The sequence below is a fragment of the Lissotriton vulgaris genome, chromosome 2_1 (assembly GCF_964263255.1).
Source record: "Lissotriton vulgaris chromosome 2_1, aLisVul1.2, whole genome shotgun sequence".
NCBI lineage: Eukaryota > Metazoa > Chordata > Amphibia > Caudata > Salamandridae > Lissotriton > Lissotriton vulgaris.
In genome coordinates, this window is record NC_141687.1 from 543,449,969 (window position 1) to 543,462,566 (window position 12,598).

Genomic DNA, 12,598 nt, shown 5'->3' on the forward strand with positions numbered 1-12,598 from the left:
TTTAACAAGAGTTGCATCCCTAGGTGTTGCTGTCAGTGCTACACAAAGTTCTCTGCTCGCAAGCAGGTACTGTTGAACCATTTGGGATTCTGATTAATGTCTAACACAGGCCTAGAGATCATTTGTTTAATGCTAGTGTATAGGCCTCTAAATGCCTTAATAACGTCTGGGTTGGGGTCGCTAAATGACAGGCAGGTTTCAATGGGCGCGATTTTACCATGTTCGCAAATAAAATACTATTTTTAATACCTTTTCAAATTACTCTTAATTTGTCAGTGGAAGCCACTAAATTACTTGCCCCAGGCTCCTTAGAAAGACTGGGTCTAGGGGCAAATCTAATTGTTGTTAAGATTGGGTTATGATCACCCTGCGTGGTGCATAGAATCTCAGCCTTTAATAAAAGATCTTCCAGTGAGGCAGATATAAAATAATTGATAATTGAGGCGCAACCACGACCCATATAGGTGGGTACTAAGCAATTATTGTTTTGACATACATCCGCAATTGCCATCACATTAAGTAAATTACTAGTAGACAAACGATCTGACAGTCCCATACCTCTTTTGCATGCAAGCCAATGAACCGAAAATGTGGTTTCTATTCCATTTTCCTCTGAGAGTCTGGTGTTAAATTTACCACAGAGATAAATTCCATCCAGATTATGGTGCACATTCTGATTTTGTAGATTAGCAATAAAATCAAACAGGCTAATTAAATTCATATTAGGGAGGGTTACAAAAACATTATTATCTATACTTAATATAATAAAGAGAGAGGCCAAACCTTTGAGGCGGGTAATCTCAGGAACCACAGCACCAATCACAACACCCAATACAGCGTTGGAAAGGGCAGTTGCAGCAGAAGGACATAGGCTATGCAGACGCCCACCATATACATTTAAAAGGTAAAAGAACCGTGCCAGCAAAGTAGTCCCTTGTGGGCGTGTCTGCGTTGTGCTGTGGGCGTGACTAACGCTGGGGGTGTGTGGTACGTTCCGCCCTTCATGCCATGTCCCATATCGTGTGCTGTCAGCGTGTGCTGGGGGCTTGGGCGTGTGCGGGGCGCGGGATTACAGAAAAAAAAAGCGAGCGTTGTGCCCAATATTCAATTAATTTTTCTTCCCAGGTTCTGTACATTCCAGCTCCGGGTGTGCTTGCCCCGCGCTCCCAGTGACGTGCACCTGCTTTACTGTATGGAGGTCAGGCATGGCGCTATTCCCAAGGGCCGGAAGGAGAAAAACAGGGGCCATTGTGCAGGAAATGCAATATCGCCTTAACTTCCGGTGACGCCTGAAGCGCACACTGGAGATTTTCCACTTCTGTTGCGCACAGGCCTCGCGCCACGCACATCCGGACACAAGGCCCGCCTCCACGGAAATAGCAAGAAAGGGACTATCCCTCCCCCGGGAATATGTGATGATATTCCGCAAATCAACATCCCGCATACCATCACTCCGCAATTTTTATAACGCAGGACTATTACTCCGCAAAGACATAATTTCTAAAACTTTTACAACCCATATGACTTTATCACGCATGCCATTATAACGCAAATGCATGTGTGGTAAAGTCATATACATTGTAAAAGTACATTATTAAAACATCAAATATATGTTTGTATATATATATATATATATATATACATATATATATATATATATATATGTATATATATATATATATACACACACACATTTTTTTAAATGTAATTAAAACATTTATTCTTTTAAATTGCATTATTTATATTATTTTTATTTATTATTTTATTTTATTACCCTTTACACCCTAAAAACAAATTTCACCCTGCTCCCTTTAAATGCCCCTGCACCCCATAATCATAACCCACCCTTACTCCTTAAAATACCCCAACACCCTTAAACACTAACCCATCTTAACCCTATAAATATACCCTGTACCCCAAAACCCAAACCTATCCTTAAACCATAAAAATACCCCTGTATCCCAAAACCCAAACCTAGCCCTGAACCCTATAAATACCCCTGTACCTCAAAACCCAAACCTACCCCTGAACCCTAAAAATACCCCTGTACCCTAAAACCCAAACCTAACCCTAAAAATACCCCTGTACCCCAAAACCCAAACCTACCCCGAACCCTAAAATACTCCTGTACCCCCAGACCTAGCCCTGAACCCTTAAAATACCCCTGTATCCCAAAACCCAAACCTAGCCCTGAACGCTAAAAATAACCCTGTACCCCAAAACCCAAACCTACCCCTGAACCCTAAAATACCCCTGTACCCAAAACCCAAACCTAGCCCTGTACCCCAAAACCCAAGCCTAGCCCTGAACCCTTAAAATACCCCTGTACCCCAAAACCCAAACCAAGCCCTGAACCCTAAAAATACCCCTATACCCCAAAACCCAAACCTAGCCCTGAACCCTAAAAATACCCCTATACCCCAAAACCCATACCTATCCCTAAATCCCAAAACTACCCTTGTACCATATAACCCAAAACTATATCTGAACCCTTAAAATACCCAAACACCCCAAAACACATACCTCAGTACCCCGAAACATATACCCCTATACCCATACTTACCTTATCCAAACATTAAAAAAAACATGCTTTTACCATTCATGCATTTAAAACGAATTTCGTAGTAAATGTATGCGTGGTAAAAGCATATAAAATGTAATGCCATGCGTTATAATGACATTGCGGAGTCATGATACTTTCGTAATGAAAGTATGCAAAGTGATGGTATGCGGAAAGAAAGTTGCGGAATAATGGGTGTTTACCCTCCCCCTGTAAGTACATTGGTGGCATGAGGGCCCACATCTCCAGCAAAATACTCATATTTTTTCACCACCAATTTGAAAAATGCACAGGTCTCTCTCATTGATGGCCAGCACCGACATACACTTTTAGACACACCTCCCGCCACAAGTTCTAGTATTGCGAACTTTAGAGCTGGGGAGCTACGTTCGAATCTCGGCATCAGCTCAACATCCTGTGATTGCAGGCAAATCACTTTGTCTCCCCGTGCCTACCACAAATGAATGTGTTCTTCTGTAATATAAATTGTGCTCATGCCATGTTGTCGAGTTTGCGCTATATAATATTGCAAGGAAAAATAAAGTAGGGAAACTCGAGTTCACACACTACTGAACGCGCACTCCTAAGTGCATCAGCAGTGCACTGTGAATTGGAGCGTTTCACAGGCCTGTCACAGATAAGAAATGCTATCAAAACGAAATCCTACGAAACAATATACTACTGGCTGGCAGCAATTCATACCCGAACAACGTCGGGACGGGCTGCTAGTAAAAATGTATAAAGCAAATTGAAGCCCCTGTGTGTAAATCAAGGATTGAAAATTGGCATTATTTGTGAAAAGGGACTTTAGTCTACCACCTGATGAGATTTTAATCCAGATTGAAAGGCCACCAGATGGACGACCCATTTTGGGGGCGGGTACAATGTTATTAAAACAAGCAAAACCTTCTAAGAATAGATCCCTCATACTCCATGTTTTTGGAACATTAGTATATCATATTATTGGACTATGTTAACCCAGTCTGTGGAGCTTAACTTGGAGGCCAGGCATGCAACATTTCAGCTAAGCACATGCGAGTTTAAATCGTGTGATTCTGGGGTAACGATCTCCAAAGAATCGGACGAGGAACCAGTGATGCCAGGTACAGCTGGTATTGGAATTGGTGGCAGTTAATCCAGGCTGTCTAGACCTGACAAGGCAAACAACCTGTTGTACATAGTGTGTGGAGGGATGGCTAAGGTATTTAACCCAGGGGTTGGCTTATAGAAAAAACTCAGGGGCAGTGACCAAACGAGAGTTGGGAGGTTGTTGTTAAATTCCTGTGTCATCAGTATTGATTTTACCAGTGACGTTCGTCTAAAGTTAATGACAACACAGTATCCATTGATGTTCTTTTTTGAGGGTCCTATCCAGCCAACCCTGCGCACCATTATAATTTCGACGATATAATTTCGACGATATTTGCCACCCTAAGGCCTTTATGTTGACCAGCTAATCAGTGCTTTTATTCCACAGATGGTCCCAGCTCTCGGTTTGATTTTTTCTTAGAGGGGGGGGGGGACGCCTGCTAAAACTAGTACATACAGACATGCGGCAGGTGGTAAGTTAAGTTAAGAACATCGCCCCTGGTCTCTAGAGACGGTCCAGTATCATTGTTTTTTGAAGTGGAAGTAGCACTCAGAGTGTTACGCCTCAAGGGAGCTACGTTTATGGGGTTGGTGGTAGCGGCAAAATTTGCTGAGTGGGTAGTAGGATTTGGGCTATTGGTGTTGTTAATACTCCCTATACATAATGGGGTATTCTCACTGAGGATTGATTTAAACGACAAGCTTTCTTTGATTACTGCATGTTGCACTGGCATCTCTAAAAGGCCGGGCATAGGATTCAGGGTTTGCCGTTTAGCATTTGAATTCTCCGCGCCAGAAGGCTTAGGATTTTGAACTCCCCCCCCCCCACCCCCCTTGGCTTTGTTGTAGGTTTAAGTGTACTAGTGTGTATATTTGATTTGTTTATCAGTGTCTTCAAGCGGTCTCGACGTTTCCAAAGTGTGTTGAAGTTCTTGTCCACCAGGTCTCTCATACGTTCATATGCCACGTCGGCTACGGTGTCAATTGAGATATCACCCGGTCTAATGAGAGTTGTAGGGGCTGCAGAATACTCAGTTTGCCTGTAAATGGAATGAGTTAGTGCTTCTGATAGGGTTAGGTCAACAGTGGTATCCGTTGTGGCATCAGTGAGCTTCACGTTTGCTGAAGTCGCAGGGGTCACCATGCTTTGGATCCATGAGCTGGTTGGTTTAGCTATAGTTCTTTTTTGTGAATTTAAAATCACCTCAACTGAAGGGATCAATGCTCCAATTTCTGCAGCACTCAAACCCCTTTTATTCCGTGTTAGTTTCCTTTCATTGGTTTCATATTTATCACCAACATTATAGATCTTTGGGAAAACGATATCCATATAACAACACTCATACTAATGTGGTGGCAACCTATAGTAGGCATTTTTACCACACACACATTTCAGGGAATACGGGATCAGTACCACCTCTTAATCCCCAACCTTCTGTTACAAGGAAAGTATGTTCACATTCAGTGGAACCAACAAAATGATTATTATAGTCAGTCTTCTGCCTTAATAAGCAAAGCTTTCCCTTATGAGGCCAATCCATAAGTCTCACTCTGTTTGTAATTACCTTCTTTATGTGCCCATTGTGGTTCTCTACTTTTCTGCTCTGCAGCTCTTTGTTTAAAATTTCTATGTCTATCTTCTACTGTATTAATACATTCTATTTCTACATTATGCAACTTACAAGTCAGATTATTTTGATGTGCATATACTGTGTCTGTTTTAGTAGAATGAAAAAAAATCACCAATATACTCAGCATTCCTAGCACTATCCACTATATTCATATTCTTTCTAATAGGAACCTCTTAAAATACTATATCAAAATTCGAATAATAATACTAAAATGTCTCTTTACCATAAAACAGACTTGTTATTATACCACATGAAATGTCATATAATAGGGGAAGGTGATGCTATGTCACCCCCTCAGACACAGACGTAGGTAACTGCATACACATTTAACAATCTCTCGCATCCATAGTATCCACATACTCATACAGAAGTGTAGTGAAAACATTTAGTGAAAAATCGTGAATTGATTGATCCAAATGTAAAACACTACCAGTTAATTCCTTAATATTTGTCTCTGGATCTTCTTTCAGATCTCGTCTAGCATTAATTGTTAGGTGCCAATTTTTATTAGTTATATTAACTACTTTAATAAACATAAAATGTGGTACTACAAATGTTAATATTAACCATACAAACATTGTTAATGTAACACATGCAAGACAAACGTTGAGACATCTTTGCCTAAATATGCCTTGATTCCATTGACCAGTTTCAGTTCTAGTTCCAACATTGTAAAAAATCATAAATTTCAAAAAATTTGTCAAAAATTACTAAACTAAATTTTGCTAGACTAGTTTTAGGCTGTGCAACCCACACCTTTTAGAGCCTGAAGCTCTCCGTCAGTTCTTCTCTTTCAGCTTTTGCTTCAAAGCTTTTCAGAATTCATGTATTTTCATAAATCTCCTCTCTCTTTTTCTGCACACATTCCAGAAAAACAGTTCACTTAGGGTGGCTTGTATGAGCAACTGCTTTTTGAACAAAATTCAAGAAACTTTTTTCCCCAATCATTCGTTGAAGCAGTCACCACATATGTATATTCAGGCACTGTGTATTTCTTATTTCGTACTTTTATTCTCTTTGTTCTTCGCACTTGTTTTTCTTCTTCTTCCACCTCACTTTGTTCAGATTGGCTAGATATTGCAATTAATGCTTCTGGAACCTTTCTATTTAGAGTATATTTTACTCTTTTTACACCTTTTGGCCACTTCTCTCCCTTCTATGTTCTTTTTCCATTTTCAATGTCAATGTCATTTGCAATTGATTCAGTGCTTTCTTTTGATGAATCTCTTTTTCTTTTTTCTTTGTTGTCGCTTATAGGGATCACTTCGTTCTCAGCATTGACAATCACAGCATCATTGTAATCATTTCCAGTAACTTGTGCCCACTTTACTTGATTCTCAACTTGCCTTGGAACATTTCTTCATTCTCGTCGTTATTCTTCAGCAAGTTCTTCACTTTCAAGTGGACTTGGGTCTCTTCTGGTATGGCTTGCATGTATTTAATTTGTGCAAACCTCCACACTTAACAGCAGTCGTTGTCATCAGTATTACTTGATAGGGACCATGCCATCTTGGCTTTAGACAAGACTTCCTTACGTGTTTTTTCACAAGCACCCAGTCCCCAGGACAACTCCTTTCATTAATCCAATATCTTTCCCTTTAAAATCACACACATCAGTCATCACTGTATCTCTCAATTCAACAGATAAATCTTTTGCTGTAAGCAATGGATACAGTTCATTCACTTCTGTTCCCTGTTTTAACGTTTTGAAAAAACATCCTCATCATTCGTGTGAAATGCTATTCCATCTGGGGTACAATGAATGAAACAGGTCATTTTATACAGTAAATCTCTATCTAACAAATTAACTGGACTAGTGTCACACACAACAGATTTGTGTAGTTCTTGGAAATTGGCAATTTGAACTTTCATTGGTTTTGTCACTGGTGTTTAAATGAATTTGTTTGAAACTCCTACAACTTGGATACTTTCTCCAGAGATGGGTAGGTTTGAGATTTCCACAGTTTTCACAGTGGAGCGGATAGCACCAGTACCTACGAGGAATGTAATGGCATTGCCATCAACCTCGCCATCCACATAGGGACCTGACTGATCTACCTCTAGAGATGCGCCAAGAACACAATCTTCCTTCCCCCTCAGGCACCGTCATTGTGATGTATCTGAATCATTTTCGTCTGACTGCATCAAGTATTGTGAAGCCACCTGCACATTTGAATTCACTTGAACATTGGTATGAACACCTACATTTGTATTTTACCTTTGCATTTGACCATTCACATCGTGATTTGGCATAGGAGCTTGTGGGATTTGTAAACCCTGTCCTCTTTTATTTGATACCTGAATTTGTGTATTCTGATTTTGCATCTGATTCATTTGCTCTTGATTCATCTGTGCCTAATAACCCAGATTCTGCATTTCGTCACAATTTCCTGCCTGTCCTGTATTATTTAACAAACTCTTACTCTCGCGTAGCAAGTGTCCAAATTTACTGCAAACATGGCAAGGATACTTCTTTTTCAAATCTTCTTTATCTTTGAAATTACCTCTACCTCTTCCTTGACCCATCGGGATCATTTGCGTCACAGTGTTGCCATTTGAAACTACACCTTTCATTCCAGTAGTAGTCTGACCATTTTCCTGATAATCATCTAACAGATCAGTACTCAAATAACCCCCTTTCTTGCTGCTTTCATCTGGGCCAACATAATTTTCTCCTTCAATTTCCTGTGCCTCATTTCTATGTCATCTCCACAATACTTCGCATAATGAAGTATTTCGTCAATCAATTTACTCTGACAACAAATCAAATGCTGCTGAATCATAGCACTTATTTCAGGTCTCAATCCTTACACAAATCTATACACAAAGTGTCCCATATCTTTTTCTGTGATATTTTCTATACCATTGTACTGATTAAATACTTGAAGAAACCTCTCATAATATGCATGCACTGATTCTTTCAAATATTGAGTAGTTCTATCAATTTGCGCTCTGTCCATCATCCCCTTTGGTTTTTCCAGTTGACTGGGGGTGAGTGTTTGTATTGTCAACGCTCCGTCCATCATCCCCTTTGTTTTTTCAATTTTCACCCAGTCTGTTTCTTTCGGAGAAATTTTCCCCTTCAAATATGTAATGACCTGATTATATTTTTTCATAACCTCTTTTTAAGGTACTCCTGTTTTTGGATCGCTTGGATATTCTTTTTTCGGCCAATCTACAGCAAATTTACACTCAACCCACAAATCTGCTGAGACTACAGTAACAAAAAGACCTTCCAAATCGACCCACACAACCTTTGAAACCTTCACAAATCTTTCTACTTGTCTGTACTATTCAACAGGCTTTTCTCTCAACCTAGGGAAATCATTTGTAAATGACAATATGTCCTGTCTTTGCCATGGAACGTGCACAAATCCACCTCCTGGTATCTCTCTCATTGGGTATGTTGTAACCGCATCGTCTGGTACTGACTCTTTTCCTGCCTCTCTTACAGGGTACAATGGAAAAGCAGCTTTTGCTGACACACCCACTTCATCCTTCTTTTTTGGCCATCTTCCTTTCCATCTGTCTAACTTTCCCCAACGTTTTAATGTAGAAATCAATTATTTAATCTGTAATCGTCTCCCTGATACATTCAGATTCTCCAAATCTTTGTTGGTGAAATCCAACCTGTATGTCTTTTGTAAAGCTTTAGACTTTTTAATATCGTCTCCATACATCTGTGCAACTTCAGCAGAAGTCACATGCAAGCTTCTGGCTTTTCTCATAATTTATTTCAAACAAAAATAGCAACTCATCTTCCTGATATTTACTCAATTTCTCTGGACTAATGGTACCTGCAGTCATCTCTTCCAAATCTCCTTTCAATTTATTCACATCTATGAAAGCATTTTTATTTTGAGCACTACAACCAGGAGCTATCTCTCTAATCCAATTATCTAATTCTTCAGGCTATGGTCCCAATGATCTCTGTACATTTTCACTTGTTTCACTTCTTGATATACTAGGTTATAACTCGTTTTGGTGTCTCGTTCCTTTCTGAAACATCAATCAATTGTTCTACTTGTCCTGTGACCACACTAGTGGAGGAGTGTGGCTCAATGGTTAGAGCGGCAGACCCTGATGTAGAGTTCTGGCCCGGGAGCAGGGTTCTATTCCCGCCTCGGCGGGTCTTGGGCTCAATTTCCTCGGACCTGACAATTCTCGCCTCGGTGCCTATTCTAATCATGGGCCCCACGCTGCAACTCTGGGCAATAGCTTGCTTAACCTCCACACCGGCCCCAACAGCGCTAGGATGCCTGGCTTCACCCTAGAGGTGCCCAGGAGTGGGCACTTCACAGGGAAAGCCAGGAAGTGTTCCACAGCGGTATGAGTAATAGCGCCAGGAAACCGCTTGGTGGCAGTGCGCTCTAAAAATACCTTGACATTTACATTTACATTTACATTTACATCTACATCTACACTCACATTTGTACCTCTATTTTCATTTGTTCCCATTATCTCTCTATAGTCTGTATGAAGTTATTCATTACTCCTCCCTGGAACAGTTAAGGCATGTACTTGAGTAAGTCCTTGCCCACCATTATACACTGGAACTATTGGACCAATTGTCACTGGAACTGACAAAACAATAAGGTTCATTATTGGTTTCATTCTCACTCCTTCTCTATTTACATTTTGAATTTGACTTACAACTTCAGGTGATCTATTTGTTGGCTCTTCAATCTAAAGTAAAGGGGCACTTTTATTTGTATTTGTATTAGTCTGTTCGATAGATTACTTAATTGAGGACATAGCTCTTCCCCAAGGCAAAAATAATGTAAATAGTCTCTCTATGGAAAAGAACAAGGAAAGGAAACAAACGTATCGAGGAGACAGTTTCTGTTATAATTTGCGGCTCTTTAAATTGAAAATTTGGGCATCGCAAGCCTTTGGAATTTCACGTTTAAGTAGAGGTTCGCAAAATCCCTGTAAACTGGAGGGTCTGATCAAAGGATCCTAATGTGGGCATTTAGTAGCACTTGCAAGCTCTGGAGGTGAAAGGCTAAAGATGTATAATTTTCTGAAATAAATATGGTTTAATCATTTCATCTGAGTGTGACTCATTGTTCCATTGTTCTGTTAGGGGCACAGAAGGATTAGGTGAGGCTTCCTCATCAGATTAATCACAGGACTGATAAGACAAAGGCTTTGAGGGAAGATGGATGCTTTTGGACAAACTTAAAAAGCAGTCGTGGAGGTTGCCTGGTGCCTTGTAACTCTTTATTTATCTGGCTCCTCTATTAATAGTTCAACCACCATATTATTTAACCCTGCAGCTTTTTCTTTTCATCATCCTTCCTACAGTTACCACTGTGCTTGTGTCATCTGTACTTCTTGGCTGAGTTGGATGTATGATATGCCCCATGTTGCTGCCTGATTGACTACGGACATCCTTACTTGACATTCTTTGGTAACAGCGTCCTCCAACACTACATGGGATCCGCCTCCACTTTCCAGGTTCTTTGAGTTGCATGAGGGATCTCAGGAGCTCCTTCGGCTCATTGCCAACATTGCTCTTCCAGGACCTTGAGGGTCCTGGACTGAAGTGTTCAATAAAAGGGGTTCGGTTTGGATGCTCATTCTAATTTTTTTCTATTCTCTACATAAGATTTCCGTGTCATACTGAGAGTGTGTGACATTTGGTCTGACAATACTTACCTTCCTGAGATACTTTAACTTCAGTGATTGTCAGGTACATATGCCTACAAGGGATTTGTTAAACTATAAATTCATAATAGTTTCTGCAATCAATGTTAACAAGCTCTGTCCAGTTGCTTACAATTCAATTGCTACAAATATATTTTCAATTATTTCCATATGAGCAAATCCTCAAAATAATTCTTAAACATGGGTATATGCATTCAAAGAATTAGATTTGTATTAGCAAATTAATTTACAAAGGGTACAGAAACATGTATAAAAGATATTTCATAAAAAACAGTGTAACCAGAAGTTCGCAATGGTTCAATGTTTGCAAAACACCACTTTGTTACAATTGTAAACACCCTTGTGTTCTTACATTATTAGATTGAAGGACATGCTACCTGTTTAGTCGAGAAAACTAAATATCCTTAGAGTTTTGCAAAGCCAGATGGGGCGGCCGCTCCTTTTCTGTGGCGGCAGCCAGACTCTGGAATTCTCTACCCTCCTCGATCTCCCAGGTGGAATCCCTTCCAGTGTTAAAAAAATTACTGAAGGCCTGGCTTTTCTCAGTTTAGTCAGCAGCCTCTCATTCCCCTCTCCTGTTCTCGTCCGCTCAGTGCCTTGGCACCTTCGGGTTTTAGTGCGCTTTATAAATCCCTATTCTATCCTATTGTATTAATGTTTTTTTAAACAGGGGTTAGGTCTGGGTGCTCATACTAATGTTTTTCTATATTCTACATAGGATTTCCGTGTCACACTGAGTGTGTGTGACCTTTGGTCTGTCAAGACTTACCTTCCTGCAATGCTTTAACTTTTGTATATACTTTAGTAAATACTTATAGTTGTATGTTCTTTGTGGGCTATGTATATCGGCCTTAGGAAAAGTCTGCTTCCACTTAGGGACTTTTTTTCTGTTCAACTGCCTCTATTTAACTGTCTTGATAGAAAACGACAAGTAGAGGTCAGTAAAATACCAGAATTGCTTTCTGCTTGTTCAACTGCCTTTATTTAACTGTCTTGATAGAAAATGATCAGTAGAGGTCAGTAAAATACCAGAATTGCTTACTGCTAGGGGACTTTCTCTTTTTCTATTTTTCTGGCAACTGCCTCTATTTAACTTTCTTGATAGAAAACGACCCGAAGAGGTCATTAAAATACCAGAATCACTTTAGGATTCTCTAGATTTCAGTCAATAGAAATTGTCTTCCACGAGAACCTGTAGACAATAATATTTTTTTTCAAATCTTGTATTTTCAGTGATATGACCACTGAAGGCCCTGATTTTATATTAAAAACAGCTTTGGGAGCGTGGCCAAGATGGCGACGGAGTGAGACGTGTTTTCAAGTCTCTCTGGTGCCACGCGGAAAATAGCATTGTTTTAGCTACCTCTTGGGACTTTAGCATTTCGTGCCCCGCATCACCTACGCTCCTGAGTCTGCCTGGGGTGTCCGGAGGTCCAGTTCTGCCCGCTGGGACACGGAGTGAGGAGCCTACCAGTGCAGCCTACCTGGCGGCAATTGCGGGACCGGCCTAAGCTGCGGCGTAGCCCGAGGAAGTGTGCCCTGGCGCGCTGATTGTGAGCACTGCCGTGATCGGAGGAGCCTGTAACCTGCTCCGGAGGTGGTCTGCCGGGTGCCTTACTGCTAGCAGTGTGGAAAGCAGGGAGGTGAG